Source organism: Prionailurus bengalensis, chromosome X (assembly GCF_016509475.1).
Source record: "Prionailurus bengalensis isolate Pbe53 chromosome X, Fcat_Pben_1.1_paternal_pri, whole genome shotgun sequence".
In the NCBI taxonomy this organism is placed as follows: Eukaryota; Metazoa; Chordata; class Mammalia; order Carnivora; family Felidae; genus Prionailurus; species Prionailurus bengalensis.
Window position 1 is genome coordinate 92,153,710 of NC_057361.1, and position 21,196 is coordinate 92,174,905.

The following is a 21,196-nucleotide window of genomic DNA, read 5'->3' on the forward strand; positions in this document are numbered from 1 at the left end:
AAATTTTGTCCTTTAGGATCATTACTTTTTACTGTATTCAATTAGACAGAATGAAACTCCTGCCCACCCATATACATTTTTTTAGTTTATTTATTTTTTTTGAGAGAAAAAGAGAGAGTGGGATAGAGACAGGGAGAGAGAGAGAGAGAGAGAGAGAGAGAGAGAGAGAGAGAGAATCCCAAGCAGGCTCCAAACTGACAGCTCAGAGCCCGATGTGGGGCCTGAACTGTGAGATCATGACCTGGACTGAAGCCAGATGCTTAACCGATTGAGCCACCCAGGCGCCCCAGCCACCCATATACATTTTTAATAACTGTACTGAGATGTAATATATATATACATATATATATATATGTATACATACATATATATATATATATATGTATGGCATACAATTCACCTGTCTAAATTATACAATTCGGTGTTTTTTAATATAGTCACAGAATTGTACAATCATAACCATAATCTAATTTTAGAACATTTTTATCACCCCCAGAAGAAACCCTATTACCCATTAGCAGTCACTCCTCACATACCCCTCCCCAGTTTTCTGACAAACACTAATGTACTTTCTGTGTCTAAGGATTTGCCTATCTGAACATTTCACATAAATGGATAAATGGAATGACAGACTTGGTCTTTTGTGGCTGGCTTCTTTCATTTATCTTGCTGTTTCAAAGTTCATCCCTGTTGTAGCATGTATTAGTATTTTATTCCTTTTCAATGCCTAATAATATTTTATTGTAAGCACCTAAAATTTTAAGGAAAACACTTTCAACTTATATTTGATACACTAAGGCAATAAAAAAAGTTAAATTCTTCAGTAAAAAGAAATTCGCAGGTTCCACTCAAGACGGTGGGTTCACAAGGATACCAGGAGGCTAATCACATTAACAGTGGTAAATAAAATACATTCTTTTTTAAAGTAAAAAAATTATGTAACAAAGAAAAAAGAGACAAACCAAAAACCAGACTGTTAAGTACCGAGAACAAACTGAAGGTTATGAGAGGGAAGGTGGGTGGGGATGGGTGAAATACGCAAAGGGGATTAAGAGGAAAATTATCACAATGAACACTGAGTAATGTATAGAATTGTGGAATGACTATACAGTACACCTGAAATTAATATAACATTGTATATCAATTATATTGGAATTAAAATAATATTAAAAATAAGAAACAGGGGCGCCTGGGTGGCTCAGTCGGTTAAGTGGCCGACTTCAGCTCAGGTCACGATCTCGCGGTCCGTGAGTTCGAGCCCCACGTCGGGCTCTGAGCTGACAGCTCAGAGCCTGGAGCCTGTTTCAGATTCTGTGTCTCCCTCTCTCTCTGACCCTCCCCCATTCATGCTCTGTCTCTCTCTGTCTCAAAAATAAACGTTAAAAAAACTTAAAAAAAAAGATATAACAGATAAAATCTGTTCACCAGGAAGGGAAGGGAGGGAACAATGTGCAGGAAGCTGAAGCCCCAGGTTTGTGTGAGTTGCTCTCAGATATATTCTACAGCCCACATGTGCACACAATAGTCTACAGTTCATTGCTTACTACTTCTTTAGGAGTTCTATTAACCATGTTTGATGTGGAGAGAATCACAAGAATTAGGACTATAAAATATCCTTAAATAGTAACAAAAGAACTTGTTTATTCATCCTTTTTCTGTACTCAATAAATATCATCTTAGGATCCACTGTGCACCGGGCACTATTTGAGGGACTAGTGATCAGTGATGCGCAAGGATGATCACAGTATGTGAAAAAATATGCATAAAAACAAAACTGATAACACAGCTTCCAAAATGTAATGTTGGGCCTTTCTGCGGTTTTCCACTTTTCTAAAATGAACACGTATTTCTTTTCTTGTCATGTAAATTTTCTCCAGAGATTATTTTTATTTGATCAGAGGAGGGTCAACTGTTATTCAAAACAGTTAATTCTAACCAAGATCTCAAGTTATTCCTGTAGGGTTTTTTTTTCTTGTTTTATTTATTTATTTATTTATTTATTTATTTATTTATTTATTAGCTTGCATGCTTCTTTGTCTACATATCCATTTATGTATTGGGGGAAGGCGCAATTCTTCTTAGAAGAAAAGGGAAGTGTATTAGTTTTCTTTTGCTGTGGACCAAAATACCACAGCTTAAAAAAACACTTTTTTTTTGTACTTCACAGCTTAACAAACTACTGTTTATTTCAGTGGGTCAGGAGTCTGGGCACAGAGTAGCTGGTTTCTCTTATCATCATCTTGCTAGGCTGAAATCAAGGTATTGGCGTGGCTGAGGTCTTACCTGGGGTTCTAGGCTCTCCCAAGATCCCATGGTGGTGGAAGCCTTCATTTCCTTGCAGCTGTTGCTTCCTCTCCCTCATTAGGTCAGGCCCACTCTGAATCATCTCCATTTTGAGCAACTCAAAAGCAACATCATCTTAATGAAATTAACCATGTCTTGCATATACAAATTCTATTGCCACGAATAGTATAAAATATTGAAAGGGACAAAACAGTATTAGTGGGTTTCTTGTCCAGTTTACCCGTCAGGGTTATCGCCACTTTCACTGTCTTTCAATTATTTTCTAATTCTGAGCTGTAGGTTACTGAAAGCACTACAAAACATTTTCCCCTATTCTGTATGCAAATGAATGCTGTTAGTAGAGAGACAATGGATTCCCACCCTCAGCCCCTCCCCTATTAAAAAAGCCAGGTTTGAATCTATTTGTCAATTGATTTCATAAGCTATTTCTGCTCTCTGAATTAGCCTTGAACCAATAACATCTTTTCGGCTCTTTCATTGGTGAATGAGTTTAACAAAATCTTTGACACATATTCATTTCATATTTGTATGAGCATCATGATTTTACCTTTAAAAATGTATCCTTTAACACTACCTATCTTTCAAATTCCAAAGAATTTTTTTAAATATTCAGTTTCAGCCATGATCATTAGCCTAGCAAAGGATTTCTGTGCATGTCATGAGCCAACCTTTGTGATGTTGATCATCTGTTGTGGCAAGTATTTTGCTACTTCCTTGCTTGATATATTTAAAAACTGCCTGTTTCTGTTTTTAATTTTTCAATCATGCATACTTGAAGTAACGTCATGTCGGTAAAGTAATGGCTGCATTAAAGCCTGTAAGGCAGGCTTTTAAGAAATCGGAGAATTTGGTCCCCTATGATTCTGTACCTTACTTCCTGACATCAGGATAATGGGGAAAAAATGTTAATTCTCCTTCAGAGTTCATTATTTAAAATGTGCTTCAGTAATCAGTCTTTTCTGATTCCATAATTCCACCTACCAGTTTGGTGTGGGGAATTTGGAGCATGTTATTATTATTATTTTTTTTTTCGGCTGAAAGCTAAATTTCCAAAAGAAATAAATCAAATGCAGCTTTTTGAAAATTGGAGCTATTATGCGAAGATGATGTATCCTTGCAGAGGAAAAGAGCAAAGCACTTGGAACTAATAGAATTGGCTGAACACTGGGATTTTTAAAAGGCCCTGGCTCATTTCCTGGCTGACCTCTCTCACAGCATAATGTAGCAGTAAATTGGAGTGGCATTTGAGTAATACAGACTCACACATCCTTGACATATACTAGTTCCAATCATAATGTTTTACATAGTATTTATTATGATTTTATTCAGCTTAAAATGTGTAGGAACATGCACTCACAAATAAAATTTAATATTGGATTATGTTTTCAAAATTGATTGTAGTAGTAGATGATAACTATGTTCCCTAGCAACAATAACATTGCCTAATTTATGAACACTGACATTAGCCAGCAGAATCAAAGCAGCCTTGAGAAAATTTAAGGTGACAGACACGCCGTATTATTGAACTCCACCTTATTAGGACTAAGAAAACAAAAAATTCACTCAATCATCCCTTTATCCTAGGTAGTTGTTATATAAGGCTTTTTGTTTTGTTTTCTTTCTTCATTAGTACTTACAACCCCAGAAAAGGGAACTTAATTATCTCTTAGATTTCATCAATATTCCAAAAAGTCTAGCAATGCTTTGAAAACCATCACTTACCCAGTCATTAACAGAAATTGGTAGAATGCATGTATCTTTAGTTTATCACTGTTAGGGGAGACTATGTGCTGAGGTCTCAGATTATATTCACAAAGCTGGCTTGGTGCCCTGTAGACAGAGATGCTTATGTGTATAGATAACAAATCACAGCTGTGTCTCCCTGATTGAATAGTAAGTTAGGGACTGCGGTCACAAAAAGTAATTACACCATGATTTCTGCATCGGAGAAGTTTACAGTCTAGTGAGGAAGACACTGGTATATTAATTACCATATAAAACCTATAATGTAGGGGCGCCTGGGTGGCTCAGTCAGCTGAGCGTCTGATTCTTGATTTCAGCTCAGGTCATGATCTCAGGGTCGTGGGACTGAGCCCCACGTCAGGCTCCAGGCTGTGCATGTAGCCTGCTTATAATTCTCTCCCTCTGCTCCCGTCCCCTGCTCATGCTTTCTCTCTCTCTTTAAAATAAAATAAAATAAATCCTATAATGTGGACATACAGAAAGTGCTCTGGAAAACCAAAGAGAAGAGTAAGATGAAATAAAGAGAGGGATAATAGAAGTGGAAGAGGCAGTCACCAGAGGCAACTTTGGGGGAGGGTGAAAGAATTACCAAGCAGGAAGGCCATTTCCATCAGAGTGAACAACTTTACTAACATGTATGTACACTGCCTTTACATTACAACAAAAAATGTACATTGTTTTTCATTGCCATTCCAAAAAATACAGTTTCCTCGGCTCCTCGAAAAGAAGTGATGGATTTGGTTTCCCCTCTCAGCAAGTCCATAAGCAAGATGCTTTTATGTCCTGAATACAGAACTAAATAGGCATGCATTCCAAACCAGAACTAGCCATAGCTACTTTCGTTGACAAAAAGATGTTAATGTTAATGTTAATGTAACGAGTGTTAATTTTTTACTTTTTTTTTATTCTCAAGATAACAACCATATTGCAAGTTTCCCCAGTATTTCAAAAGAACATTAAGTGAGATTTTTTTTTTAGCAATCGAGTCTGCATGAGTGGGGGAGGGGCAGAAAGAGAGAGAGAATCTCAAGCAGATTCCATGTTCTCTGCATGAGTGGGGGAGGGGCAGGGGGAGAGAGAGAGAATCTCAAGCAGCTTCCATGCTCGGTGTGGAGCCTGATGGGGGCTCGATGCCATGTCCCTGGGATCATGACCTGAGCCAGAATTAAGAATGGGATGCTCAACCCACTAAGCCACCCAGGAGTCCCTAAGTGAGATTAAAAAAATAATTTATTTTCTGAATGTCTTATCTAGATATAGTTGGTCTAAGTATTTTTCCTTTTTAGGAAAAATCCTAAGGATACCCTTCTAAAATGTAGCATGCTTCAATTTCATACCTGAGGTACTTGTTACAAACCCTTAAACTTCCGCTTAGTGAATCAGAATATATGAAGATGGGGGGGGGGTCCACAGGGATTTGTATTTGCTGCGAATTCCTCAGGTTATGTTCAGATATTACTGCTTTATTTAGCCTAAAGGTACAGCTAAGGTGGATCTGCTTCCTAGAGCACCACAGAACTGAGAAGCAATTGCAAATCAATTGCCTGAAATGTTTTTAGACAGGTTTACCTATGGATAGAACTATAAATATGAGAAAGGGTAAAAGAAAAAGTTTAAACTTGTTTTATTATGTATTTACTTATTTATTTTTATGTTTGTTTATTTTTAAGAGGGAGGGAGGGGGGAGGGGCAGAGAGAGAATCCCAAGCAGGCTTCTCACTGTCAGCGCAGAGCCCGACGAGGGGCCCGAACTCACAAATCGTGAGATCATGACCTGAGCCAAAGTCAGATGCTTAAGTGACTGAGCCACCCAGGTACTCCAAAACTTGTTTCATTTCTTAGTAAGAGTAAGAATTCACAGAGCACATATTTACTCAAAAATGATTCTTCTAATTTTAAGAAAAAGGCAGCTACACACAACAGCAAGTAACATCATGTTGCAATTTGCAAGGGTAGGGGAAGAAAACTTCCTCTCCACCCTCTTGGGTTCTGTCCGGGGGACACGTGAATTAAATTGACAAAAGACATATTAGTAACAGAAAAACAGTATTTATGCATGCAGTGTACATATATGAGGGGGGGACTTAGTGATGGATAACTCAATGGGGTAGCTAGAATTTGTGGCTTACATCCCTAACTTAGTAGGGGAAAGGGAGTGGAGAAAAGCCTTTTACAGGGAAAAAATAGGTTTCTTTAGGAAAGGCAAGTGAGTTTCTAAAGGAACAAATACGAGATAAAAAAGTTTGTGATAATTTTGTTTATGCAGCTGTGAGTGGTCTTTCTGTCTTCTTCATGGCCATGAAGCTTACCCCAGAGGAGATTTATGGCAAGGTTTACTATTGGTCTCCCTCCTGGCGGTAGAAGCCTCCCCTAAGAGGGAATTTATGGCAGTCTTCATTTCTCAGAAGTTTCCGTTTTTAAGGGAAACCGTTAAGGGAAGTTTTCCGAAGGCTTTTTTCTGCATCTCTTGAATCTCACATGTCTCCAACTTAAAATGATCTTTATACCAACTATAGGGTTCTGAGTGTGTCCCTACACACAGCAAGCAGCCATTTTGGAATGGACCGCATTCAAGTATTAAAAGTCAGAGCATGTAGTTTTGCTCTGAAACAGGCAAACAAAGCAAGGATGTATACAAATAACTGGGCAAGGCACATTGAGTATCAGATACTAGTGAGAACTGAAACCAGTGAAATTCTCTATCCCTGTATTAAACAATTCTAAGAGCAGGTATATTTCCCTGTCACTCTGTTAAATAACACTGACACCAGGCATACTTTCCTGTCTTTAAACTGGGACGAGGCATAAGAACTTAGCGTCTCACTGCAGGAAATATTTGCACTTAGAAGATCAGCCAACTAAAATAGCTTCATCATCAAGATCCACTTCAAGATCCTCATCCTTGCTGTGCTCACACCCAAACTATTTTGTCATAACCTCTGCCCAATCTATGGTGGATTCCTGCCTTCCAAATCACCTGAAAATCACCCACTCCAGGCTCTAAAACCCTAAAACACCTTATAAACACCTTTCCTTAATTTCTCCATTTGAGGACAGTACTTTGGATTACTCATGCCATAGTAAGTCTAATCAACTTAGTATCACTTGATCAACAGGTTGTTCTGTAAAGGCTGTGAAACACTAACAAAAGAAAGGGGGTGGGGCACCTGGGTGGCTCAGTCGGTTAAGCGTCCGACTTTGGCTCAGGTCATGATCTCATGGTCCATGGGTTTGAGCCCCACATCAGGCTCTGTGCTGACAGCTCAGAGCCTGGAGCCTGCTTCAGATTCTGTGTCTCCCTCTCTCTCTGTTCCTCCCCTGCTTGCACTCTGTCTCTCTGTCTCTCTCTCTCTCTCAAAAATAAATAAATATTTTTAAAAAGTTTTAAATTATAAGGCCTATTTGTGAGAATCTATCTCTGGGTTCCATATTCTGTTCTGTTGATCTACATGTCTAGCCCTTTGCAATGTCACATTTTAACAGAAAGAAAATTGAGATCTAGCTTTGCATTGATACAACATTGGTAGTAAAATTTCAGGAGCTTTTATTTTTCTTATGAACAAACCCATCAAAGCTAAACCAAACCTTGGCAAAATTTCAACGCATTTCACTGCTACTTTTCAGATTCAGTATTATAAACTAAGGCAAAAGAAAATTCTCTTTCTGAAAATCTTCTACAACTTTGTGCAGCCATTAAGGGTTTGTCTTTCTCTGTCCTTTTTTTTTTTTTTTTACATTCTGGATTAACCAAATGCTTTAAAGAAAAAAAACTTGTCTCTTTATACCTTGATAAGTAAAAATGCAAGCATTACTTTATATACCCAGATTTCTTTATTACTGTTGTTCCTATTATATTCATATTAATTGTAACCTTTAATGAAAATAACCACCTTCTATTTTACAGAAAAAAACTGGTAGGTATGTAATGGAAAACTGTTGTAGACTAGCAAAGCTTATAAGTGCACAAGTTTATATAGCCTCTCTTTTATACCTTAAATATCTCTTTTATACCTTAAATTTTCAACAATGAACATATCTGTTAATATGACCAAAGACATAGCCACCCTATAGCACATTAAAAAATAAGCAAACATATATTAGTTTGAAATTACGTTTAGTAATAATTTTTTCAGTGTTCCATTTTACTTAGGAATTATCTAGCAATCAAAGATTATTCATCAATTAGTTTGATTTGATAGTAATCAAAGTCTTTAATTTACATAAGGATCTTGAAAATTATGTTCAATAATAATTAAATTTGAATGTTCAAAAATAAAATTAGGTTCAAAATAAGCTACAAAACATAATTACAGTGGATGGAAAAAGTTTGTCAGAATAAATATAAAATTTAGTAGATGACAGACACATTTACATTTTTCACAATCTTAAAAATTATGCAGGAGTTATATTAGCTTGTTTGATTGGTATTCTAAGATAAGAAACTTAAGAAACTCATATTAAGTAGTCTTTTCATAAAAGACAAAAATTTTATGAAAGTAAAACATAGGCTTTATTATACTTAATATACATTTGAGAAAAAGATGTAGAGTTGTTTTCTTCTCTTTCTTAAACCTAAATTATCAAACCAATAAAAATTGTCCAAGAATTCTTAATTATGTAAACATGATTTATTATGTTTACCCAGGCTCAGTTGGTTAAATATCCAACTCTTGATTTTGGCTCAGGTCATGATCTCATGGTTCATGAGATCACACCCCTTGTTGGGCTCTGTGCTGACAGCACAAAGCCTGCTTGGGATTCTCTCTCTCCCTCTCTCCTTGCCCCTCCCCCCACTCATACTTGTGTGTCCTTGCTCTCTAAATAAATGTCAAAAAAATTTTTTTAATAAAATGTTTCTCAGCCATTTTTGTAAGGATTTTACAAATGTATATACATTTGAAGTATTTGAAGTTCATTTAAAAATTTTTCTTTCCTGTAAAGAAATGTTAGATTTATATAAGTGCTTATTTATCTATAAATAGGTTATGGTTGACTACCTTAAAGAGACATTATAACTGAATTTATTATTACCTGTCATAGGAAAGTATTTCATACCACATGAAAGAGAAAAGATTACTCAATTTACAGAAATACAGATATAAGGAGAATTTACTGCTTCAGTTTTGCAACTTCTGCAATAGATCAAGAGTAAACACATGAACACAAAAGCTCAGTCTGGATATGGAAGAGCTGTTCTCGTTCACAATGGGCAGACAGTTCTTAATTGATTGGCATTCAGAAATCAACAAACAAAAAGACTAAACAAACCAGATTCTCTGGTTCTCAACCAACAGAGAATAGCTCTCCACCATTCATCCAGTGGAAATCACCAAATGGTCAGACAATAACCACAAGCTGCCAATCATTGCTACCACCAAGGGGGAATAACTTTTTTATCATATGCAAATGAGAAATGAAGATACAAGAATATCTAGAGAGAAGAAAATAAAACCTATAGAAAGAGACTAAACAAAGTTCAAGTTCGGTTGCTACTTGGGATTCACCCTGACAGCCAGAAAAGTGTACTTGGGCTTAAACAGACTTCAAGGTGCATTTCTAACACAATGCAGTTTACTTGTCTCCATAAGGTGGGTCAGTTTGGGCATCTTAATGCACCTCTAAAACTGTCAAAGTATAATTTTCAAACAAATGAAATCATAACACTTGGGCAAATATAAAATGAACACATGTCAGATTTTATTTAACTCATTAATTAATGAAGGGACCATTAAGATGTCATGACTGGGTCAAAGACCATCTTATTTTATTTTATTTTTTAAAGTTTATTAATTTATTTTGAGAGACAGCACAAGCGGGGGAAAGGGGCAGAGGGAGAGAGAGAATCCCAAGCAGGCTCCATGCTCAGCACGGGGCCCATCATGGGGCTCAGTCTCACAAACTGTGAGATCATGACCTAAGCTGAAACCAGGAGTCAGACACTTAACGGACTGAGCCACCCAGGCACCCCTGAAGACCATTTTAAAACAATATTAATAGGAAGATAAGATTGCTGGATTAGATAGGAACTGGGTAATGTCCAATAGGGCTATACAACTTTGGAATTATCTGTCTACAGACAATAATTATTTGCATTTAGAATAGACAAAAACATACAAGTTAACATGAAACTTTACTAAGTTTGAAACCTTAAATAGTCGACACTAAGTTGAATGAGTTATTATACTAGGTCCCCCAGACCAGGGATTGGCAAATTACTTGTGGGTCAAATTTGGCCACTCTCATTTGTTTACATGTGATGTATGCCTGCTTTTATGCTACAACAGCAGAGTTGAGTATTTTTGAGACCATATGGCCCATAAAACCAAAACTATTTACTTTCTGGACCTTTACAGAAGGAGTTTTCTGATCATTCCCATAGACAATCCTTGGGTGGCCTTCCCTTTCTTACGACATTGAAAATTCCTGGTCCCACTCTTTGCAATATTTCTAAGTTTCAGATAATTTTTCTAATGCTGCTCTGATTCTGCCATGGTGGAAGTGCTCTCTCCCTCTTTTGTGTTCACATTTGCATCTCTCATAATATTACACTATGGTATTATGATCTTTACTAGAGTTAAGTTTACTAAGAACATCTATTCATCTTTGTATTGGCACATCGCACAGTACCTGGCAAACAGTAGATATTCAATAAATCTTTATGGGGATGAATTGAAACTAGACTAAAATGTGAGGGCATCTGATGGCTCAGTTGGTTAAGTGTCCAACTCTACATTTCAGCTCAGGTCATGATCTCGTGGTTCGTGAGTTCGAGCCCCGCATCGGGCTCTCTGCTATCAGCGTGGAGATCCCCTGTCTCCCTTTCTCTCTGCCCCTCCTCTCTCTCTCTCTCTCTCTCTCTCTCTCTCCCTCTCAAAATAAATAAATAAATTGCTGTAAAAAAAAAAAGACTAAAAGGTGAATATGAAGCTCACAGAAGCCTGGAGTTTGGGATTACTTAGGGAGAACCCCAAAAAGGGTAACTGAGAGGTGAATAAAGTCCTATGTAAAATTATATAAGTGCAAAACCTTATAAATTCTTCTGCTGAATTTATTATCTTGAAAGATACAATTACTTATCTATAATGTACCATAGTTTCTTCATCTTTGTGATATGAATAGTATTTGCCAGTCATTTGATTATTTGAAACCTATGATAAATAATAGCATTTTGTTAGCACTTGTTCTTACTAGAAATTAACACATTTGGTCAGTAAAAGTTTACCCAGTATTGAGAGTGGCAAAATTTTTGAAAACCCTGTTTATGTAGTAAACATGTTGTGACAAAGGAGGTTTTGTTACTTTCATCTGTAACATGTAGTCTAGAAGATATAATTTAGATTATGAAATTTTCGGTTTTCCAGAACATTTGGATGGTTTATGTAGACAAGCAGACTGAATGTTACCTTTAGTGTCCTAAAAATTTCAGGTTACCATGAAAATTGTACTCTACTTAGTAAATATCATTTGAATTCATTTGAAATATGAGTTTTATTCTATCATGGGGGATTAAGAGATGGCTAGGTAGCGTATGCTATTATTTTTATCTTATATATGAGAAGTTCAAGTATAATCTTATTGCCATTAGCTGGCCTTGACTGACCCTGGCTCACCTGACATTAGGCTAAATCTTTCTGCTAAGAAACCATCAGAAGATGAAAACATAGTATTTCAGCTTGAGATGTTTATAAAATGTATGATTTTCTTTTTTAAAAAGTTAATTTAATTATACTTAAAATATTGTACTACCTCTTCAGCTTTACCTGAGCCTATATTTTCATCTGAAGGGTTTTAAACCTTTGTGTCTTAAGGGATCGTTCAGTTAATGTCAGATGACTAGCTTTTTTTTTTTTTAAATCCAGCCTCATCTGCCAATTAAAAAAAATTTTTTTTAATGTTTATTTATTTTTGAGAGGGAAAGTGAGACAGAGCCTGAGTGGGGGAGGGCCAGAGGGAGGGAGACACAGACTCAGAAGCAGGCTCCAGGCTCTGAGCTGTCAGCACAGAGCCTGATACAGGGCTCGAGCCATGAACCGTGAGAACATGACCTGAGCCGAAGTCAGACGCCCAACCGGCTGAGCCACCCAGGCGCCCCTAAATTTTCATCTGCCAATTTTTTAAAGTTAATCTCTACACCCAACGTGAGGCTCGAACTCACAACCCTGAGATCAAGAGTCACATGCTCTGGGGCGCCTGGGTGGCGCAGTCGGTTAAGCGTCCGACTTCAGCCAGGTCACGATCTCGCGGTCCGTGGGTTCGAGCCCCGCGTCGGGCTCTGGGCTGATGGCTCAGAGCCTGGAGCCTGTTTCCGATTCTGTGTCTCCCTCTCTCTCTCTGCCCCTCCCCTGTTCATGCTCTGTCTCTCTCTGTCCCAAAAATAAATAAACATTGGAAAAAAAAATTTTTTTTTTTTAAAAATTTAGAAAAAAAAAATTTCAAAAAGAGAGAAAGAGGCAAGAGAGGCATAGATACTAGCTGTTATGGGTTGACTGTGTCCGCCCCTCAACATTCTATTTGTCCTTTTGTAAATCTGGTGACTTAAAAACAACAACAGTATAGAAGACACTGGCCCTCGGGGCGCCTGGGTGGCACAGTCGGTTAAGCGTCCGACTTCAGCCAGGTCACGATCTCACGGTCCGTGAGTTCGAGCCCCGCGTTGGGCTCTGGGCTGATGGCTCAGAGCCTGGAGCCTGTTTCCAATTCTGTGTCTCCCTCTCTCTCTGCCCCTCCCCCATTCATGCTCTGTCTCTCTCTGTCCCAAAAATAAATAAACGTTAAAAAAAAAAAATTAAAAAAAAAGAGTCACATGCTCTACCAACTGAGCCGGCCAGGTGCACCCACCAAGACTAGCTGTGTTTTAAAAAAGTAATTAAAAGGGCTAGTCATTTCAGATATTTATGTGAGAATATGATTTAGTTGATTTCACAATTAACAATTTAACTTCAGTAAAAAAAATAAAAATCCCTCCTAGTTTTCTCCATGGGCTTGTCTAACACAAAAGAATACCAATTAAAGTGTGATCTTTCCACTGGGGGTTAGACCATCATTTTTCTAATTATAGTATAAATTCCTCAATGGAAAAAAAAAAAAACCTCTTCATCTGTAAGGAAGTAATTCCCAACAGAAATCTTATATATTATAGAGCACTAATTATTATGCATGTCTCAACACCTTTGCCAAAGGAGTCACGTACCAGTCAATGCATTAAAGTAACAGAGGTTAAAGGAAAGATAACTACATTGGGAACAAGTAAAAGCATTACATGTACAAAATAACTCAATTGGCTTTATGTAGTCTTGATTTTGCTTCACTAAATTTGGAGTGTTTTTAAATATGCTTTCTGCTATTGGGCAAACTTAAATGTTCCCCATTTCATAAAATAAAATGCACTCTGGCTCACTCTCCTTTAGTCTGATGTCTGTAAGAAATGGATTTATTGCTCATGATAGAATTTGGGTGGTGATGTAATCACAGCCCCTAGACTATTGGCTAGGCTTTCACATTATGATTTAACCAGACATTAATAAAGCCATTTCATTCATACTCATCACAGTAGCTTAATTATTTGTGTGGTTATTTGTAAAAATTAGTTAAGTTGGCTGAAATGAATTGACCTTCATCCTGTAATCCATTCATTTCTTTCACTTAGAGATGGATTATGAGTTCCTCAATTAGAATGAAAGTACATCACATTTATTTTATGGAATCTACTTTGAATAAGTACAAATACAACGTCTACTGTAAATACAAAGTCATATTCTGAATGCAGTAAGTATAAATGAAATTCATTGATTACTATGTAAATGATTAAAAACTCCAAAAACAGTAATTATCATATATCTCTTTAAGTCAGTGTTTGACATGTTATATTGCCAGAAAGATATTAATTCCACTTGTATATGTTGCCGTCCTGGGTATTATTCACAGACAGTAAGAAAAAATGTTTCCTGCCCCTAGATGTTTATTAGTTATAAGGGGCGCCTGTGTGGCTTGGTCGGTTACGTGTCCACTCTTGATTTCAGCTTAGGTCGTGATCTTGTAGTTTGTGAATTCAAGCCCCACATCAGGTTCTCCAGTGCAGAGCCTGCTTCGGATTCTCTCTCCTTCTCCCTCTCTCTCTGCCCCTCCCCTGCTCTCTCTCTCTCTCTCTCTCTCAAAACAAATCAACTTAAAAAAAAAAAGGATCATGGGGCCCCTGGGTGGCTCAGTTAGTTAAGTGTCCAGCTCTTGATTTTGGATCAGGACATGATCTTATGGTTCATGAGTTCAAGCCCCACCTTGGGCTCTATGCTGACAGCACAGAGCCTGCTTGGGATTCTCTGTCTCCTTCTCTCTGCCCCTCCCCTGCTCACACTCTCTCTCCTGAAATAAATAAACTTTTTTAAAATTTAGAGAAAAAAGGATATTTAGACGTTTAGTAGCTATGCAAATCACCACTGACATAGACCTGAATGCTTTTTTACATCAAAATGACATCATAAAGGGCACCTGGGTGGCTCTGTCGGTTAAGCATCCAACTTCAGCTCAGGCCATGATCTCAAGGTTCGTGAGTTTGAGCCCCACATCAGGCTCTGTGCTGACAGCTCGAAGCCTGGAGCCTGCTTCAGATTCTGTGTCTCCCCCTCTCTCTCTGCCCCTCCCCTGCTCGCACTCTGTCTCTCTCAAAAATAAATAAATGTTAAAAAAAATTTTTTTAATGACCTCATGATATCTCAGAATTGGAAGCGAAGTCATCTAGTCCAGTGTCTTATGCATTGCAGCAATCTCACCTATAATTTGACCGATAGGTAGTGTCACATAGAAAACAATGGGCTTCAGAGTCAGACTTGAAATCAAATTCTAGCTTTACCATTTGTGAGCTGTACGACCTTGTCCCTCTCCCCTAACATGGCTCTTCATCTTCTAATCTTTAGAATCGAAATGATGATTCTAAATGGCTGATATTTACTGAAGCAATCACTATGTGGGAGCATTTACATATTAGTTACTGTTCCTCATCTCTCATATTGAGGGTTTCCTAGCTACAAGTGTTAATTATCTAGTATAACCTAAAACACTTTGTATTTATGAGGCACAGTTCAATAGCACAGTGACTAAAAGATGTAACAGCTGAAGTTTATCTTTAGCATACTCAGTTTCCCCTTCTTGCAAACAGCAAACAGGTGGAAGAGAAAAATAATAATTTTGGTCTAATGCAGTGCTCTGTAGAGTTTTAATTACATGTCCCAAGATTATACTTTTAGGGACCATTTCTTTTTTTAAAAAATTTTTTAAATGTTTTATTTATTTTTAAGACAGAGAGAGACAGAGCATGAGCGGGGGAGGCGCAGAGAGAGAGGGAGGGAGACACAGAAACCGAAGCAGGCTCCAGGCTCTGAGCTGTCAGCACAGAGCCCAACACGGGGCTCGAACTCACAAACTGTGAGATCATGACCTGAGCCGAAGTTGGACGCTCAATCGACTGAGCCACCCGGGTGCCCCTTTTAGGGACCATTTCTATAGGTTGTTAATTACAAGTCCCAGTCAGTAAAAATACTTTCAGTACTCCCCAAATTTAGTTATAGTTAATATACAGGTATTATTATACTCCTATGTCCATTATGAAACCTACTCAGAAATGAGAAATTGTAAAACAAGATAAAAATTAATACAAGGGACTGGTATCAAAATGTGTAACAAAGTCTCACAATTCAACAATAGAAAACAAATAACTCAATTGTAAAATGGGCAAAGGATCTGAATAGATATTCCTCTAAAGAAGACAAAAAAATTAGCCAATAACTACATGAAAAGCTGCTAAACATCATTAGTCATAAAGGAAATGAAACTCCAAACCACCATGGGATACCACTGCATACTCACCAGGTGACCATAATCAAATAAATAAAAAAATAACAAGTGTTGGCGAGAAGGTAGAGAAAGTGGAACCCTTGTACATTGCTGGTAGAAATGTAAACTGACACCGCTGCTATGGAAAACAGTCTGGCAGTTTCTCAGAATGTCAAGCATAAAGTTATCATATGATCCACAATTTCACTGTTAGGGATATACCCAGGAGAATTGAAAACTTATGTCCAGGGGCGCCTGGGTGGTTCAGTCGGTTAAGCGTCTGACTTCGGCTCAGGTCATGATCTCGTGGTTCATGAGTTCGAGCCCCGTGTCGGGCTCTGTGCTGACAGCTCGGAGCCTGGAGCCTGCTTCCAATTCTGTGTCTCCCTCTCTCTCTGACCCTCCCCTGCTCATGCTCTGTCTCTCTCTGCCTCAAAAATAAATAAATGTTAAAAAAAAAATTAAAAAAAAAAACCTTATGTCCATACAAGAACTTCTACAGGAATAGCAAGCATTATTCATATTAGGTCAAAACTGGAAGCAATCCACATTTTTATCAGCAGATGAATAGATAAATAAAATGCGGCATATCCATACAGTGGACTATTTTTTGGCTTTAAAAGCAATGAAGTGTTGATACGTGCTACAACATGGATGAACCTTAAAAACTGTGTGCTAAGTGAAGGAGCCCATATTTAAAAGACCACCTATTATACGATTCAATTTATGTGAGGAAAATCTATAGAGACAGATAGTAGATTAGTGCGTCTAAAGATGGGGTAAAGACGGAATGGGGGTGACTGCTAATGGGTATGTGGTTTCTTTTTGGAATACTGAAGATGTTCTAAATTAAGATTCTGGTGATGGTTGCGGAAATCTGAATGTACTAAAAGCCATTGCCTTTAACAATTTAACCAGGTGAATTTCATGGTATGTAAGTTATATCCCAATAAAGATAGTAAAAAATGAAATAAACAGAATAAACTAAATATCTAAATAAAAGGTCTTGTTTTCCTTCCCATGCCCCATAGATCATTTTGTACATACCCACTTTGGAAACCTCTGGTCTAAAAGCATTCCTCAGTGGTCCTGAAAAGAATACTGTATTGGTTGTCAAAACTGCAGGTACATACTATGTTAATCCCCTGAGATTACATGATTGAGAGCCCAATAGTAAATGGTTGAAGAAGGAAAAACACCAACTTAACAGTCCCCTCAAAATATTGATTTGGATCTCAACTGACCTTCATTTCATTCCCTCTTGTGCCTACTTCCCAAATGGTGATTTTTTTTTAAACTGAGGATATCATTGTAATCAATTCTGTTCTGGCCAGGGATGTTGAATGTGACCCAAAGGATAGTAAATCCATGACCAAACTTCTTACTTATGATATTTCTAGTGGTTGCTCAGAATATTCAGAGACTTTAAATGACTCTGGTTCCTATACCAAACACACACATATCATTTTTAGTAATGGTCCTCCTCAAGGTCAACACTGAATTGTACCATTCTTCTCGAGGTATGTAAGACTATTATTAATTTTCCTTTGGGTCCGTTCCAGCTGCAATGTTTTTACACTGAACTTTATTCATTGCCATGAATAGGACCTTACAAATTGCTGAATGAGTCTAAGTATATTTATATAACATTGCTGAAAGCCTATAGAAGATATGTTTTATAAACATCTACCTAAAGTTCCTATAAATCCTCACAAAATGGACAGGAACATAATTATATGCAAATTATCTACACCAGTAGTACACTGTTTCATTAAAAACATAATTTCATTTGAGGAAAATATTGTGAAATTAATGAATTTGAGCAGAGAATTGTGCCTATTTCACTTATGCAGAGAAATAATCATTGTAAGTGTATGCATGCCAGGCATTAAATTGGTATCCATAAAGAAAGCAACTGCTATTCAGGAGAATTGTGCTCAACCGTCCGTATCTTGGCCAGAGTTTAGGTGCCTGGCCCTTTATTAGTTTCTTTCCTTGTAGTTTATGAGTCTTCCTGGAGTTACAAGACCCAACATCCTCCCCTTGGCCCGGGTCATACCCAACTTCAGTTTGAGAACATAAACTGAGATGCTGGTACTCATATGTACATCACTGGCATTTTGATCCTGGACAAAGTTCAAATCTAAAGACAAGTTCCTTAGGTTGCTTTGCAATTCTATCTCATACCAATGCCATCTATCATAAGACTTCAATTCAACAATAATACCATTTCATTTACTCTCATGACTATTTTTAGATACATGGAATAAACTTTATTGTTTATAGTTATACACTGAATTTCTAACTATGAATGCATATAAGCAATCTTTTCAGAAGTTAAAAAATTTGAGGAAAAGCTAAATGATTGAAACATACCTTTAATCCTTAGGTACTGAATCTCAGAAGGGTCCAAGATCCATTTTTTTTAAGGACTTGCCTTCCAAAAGTTGCTAATTTCTCTTTCTCATGCATTTTTTAAAGGGTGACAGTATACTTTATTGAGGATCTACTAACTGCTAGTCATTCTCACATTTTATGTAATGCTAACAAAATTATGAGGAAGGCTTTCTTATCACTATTATATAAAGGAAGAAAATGGTTCAAAGAGGTTAAATAATTATCGAGGGTGACATAGTAAAAAAAGATAGGGTAAACATAATTCTTCTGAATTCAAATCTAGTTGTCTTTCTTTGTATACCACCTGTGCACTAAGGAGTGGTGGGGAAGGGAGTGTAACAATATAAGGGAATTTTCCTACCCAGAAACAGAAAATAAGCAACTAACTGAGCATGTGCTCTGGGGATAGGGTTATCTAACGGGGGATCAAAAAACTAGAAGGAATAAGGCAAGGATTTCACTGAAAAATAAATGGGATGGAAGTCACTGCAGTGTTTGTAAGGGTTAGAGCAAAGATTCAAACTGAAGACCTTCTTTTTTACCTGTAGGCTTATACATAGCTTCTAAAATATTTTTCCTTATTTCTGGAAGAGTATTTCCCTCCAACTTCTCTTGCAAAATTTGTGCCTTACCATCACGTGCCAGCCCTAATGCAACCCCTCAATGAAGCATGTTATAATCTGTTTGCTTTTCCTAGGAGATGGGATCATTTTTTCAGCTACGGGATATGATAGTGAAAGGCATCAGTACTGGAGTGCAGAGGAGGATTGGGGTACTGGGATGGGATTGGGGTTGCTTTTGGACATCTCCTTTGGCCAGCTCTCTTGATCAGCTTTCCTCAGATGCTAACATCATAGTCCAGAACCCTTGCACTGTCCCTAGTCACAGCTGGCAGAACCGAGAGAGAGTTGGGCAAATGTCATCTGTGCAGCCAACCATCAGGGACCAATGCAAAAGTTTTACATCTCTTACTACGTCTTTTCCTCAGTGTACACATTTCTCTACTTAGAGAAAAAAAATCAAAGGCTACTGTTGACCCGCGTAGTTCAGCCTCATGCTTGGATGTTGTTAATGTCTGCTCAATTCACTTGGATTCCTGAACACTAATCTCCTGTAACAAAGACTTATCTGAAAGTAGAAATGAGAAAATGAAGGAAGGAGGTATCTCAAGTATTCATCCAGATGCTCCTTCATGGCTCCTACATGGAAGGGATAGTCTACGCTATCTGCTGTGATAGCCAACAGCTAAAATGTGGCTGTCGAATACATGAAATGTCCTAGGATAAATTGAGATGAGCTTTAAGTATAAAGTACACACTGATTTCAAACACTTGGTATGAAAAAAGGAATATAAAGTATCTCATTAACCATTTTTATATTAATTACGTTATAATATTTTCGGTATTTGGGGTTACATAAGTTATTAAAATTAACCTCACCTATTTCTTTTGACATTTTAATGTAGCCACTAGGAATTTCAAAATTACATGTGTGCCTCACATTTGTAGGCTGGATAATATTTCTGTTGAGCAGAGTTGATTTAAAACCTTGTTGCTCAAAATGTAGTCCAAGGTCCAGCATTATTAACATCATCTGGGAGCTAGTTAGGGCTTACTCCAGAAATACTGAATCAGAATCTGCGTATAACATGATCCACAGGTGATTCCTTTGTAAAGTAAAGCTTGAGGGGCACCTGGGTGGCTTAGTCGGTTAAGCGTCTCTAGATTTTGGCTCGGGTCATGATCTCATGGGTTGTGGGATTGAGCCCCACATCAGGCTCTATGCTGCAGCACAGAGCCTGCTTGGGATTCTCTCTCTCAGCCCTTCCCATGCTTGAGGTCTTTCTCTCTCTCTCAAAATAAATAAACATGAAAAAAAAAATTTTTTAAGCTTGAGAAACACTGCTCTAGACATTCACAGACTGATTCTTGCCTCAACTGTAAGCATATGAAAAAGTTGTAGGCTACAGGATAGTTCGTTTTATGTGTCAATACGACTAGGCTACAGTACCCAGCTATTTAGTTAAACGTCAGTCCAGATGTTGCTGTGAAGGTATTTTTTAGATACGATTAGCATTTACAATCAGTAGACTGAGCAAAACAGATTACTCTGTACAATGTGAGTGGGCCTCATTTAATCAGCTGAAGACCTTAAGAGCAAAACTGAGGTTTCCGAAAGAAGCCATTCTGCCTTAAGACTGCAACGTTAGGGGCTCCTAGGTGGCTCAGTTGGTTGAGTGTCTGGCTTCAGCTGAGGTCACAATCTCATGGTTCACGAGTTCAAGCCCCACATCAGGCTCTGTGCTGACAGCTCAGAGCCTGGAGCCTGCTTCAGATTCTGTCTCTCTGTGCCTCCTTTGCTTGTGCTCTGTCTCTCAAAAATAAATAAACATTAAAAAGTTTTTTTTAAAGAACTGCAACATTGGAAGAAACCCTGCATGAGTTTCCTACCTGCTGGCCTGCACTGCAGGTTTCAAACTCAAGACTACAACGTCAACTGTTACCTGAATTTTCAGTCTTCTTGCCTGCCCTACAAATTTCAGCCTTGCCAGGCCTCACAATCATGTGAGCCAAATAACTCTATTTCTTTCCTTTTGCCTAGAGAACCCCAATACAGCCTGCTTCATTTATCATGGTTCTAGGTACCAGATCTCAAATTTGTTCTTTTTCTTCATCCTTTAGTTCTGGCATATCACTCATGTAGATTTTCAACCAAGTCTCATTCCTTTTACTTGTTCCGTCCTAGTGTTGACTCTTGACTCCCCCCCCCCCAATTCACCAGTGTTAAAAGATAATTTCAAGACGGTAAAATCTTGATTTATACAAATATAAACACCCGTCAAAGGTTTTATTGAATTCACTCATTAATGATTGAACAGGAAGAAGTTAATACTGGTCAAAGGAGAATCTAAAGAACAGGCACATAT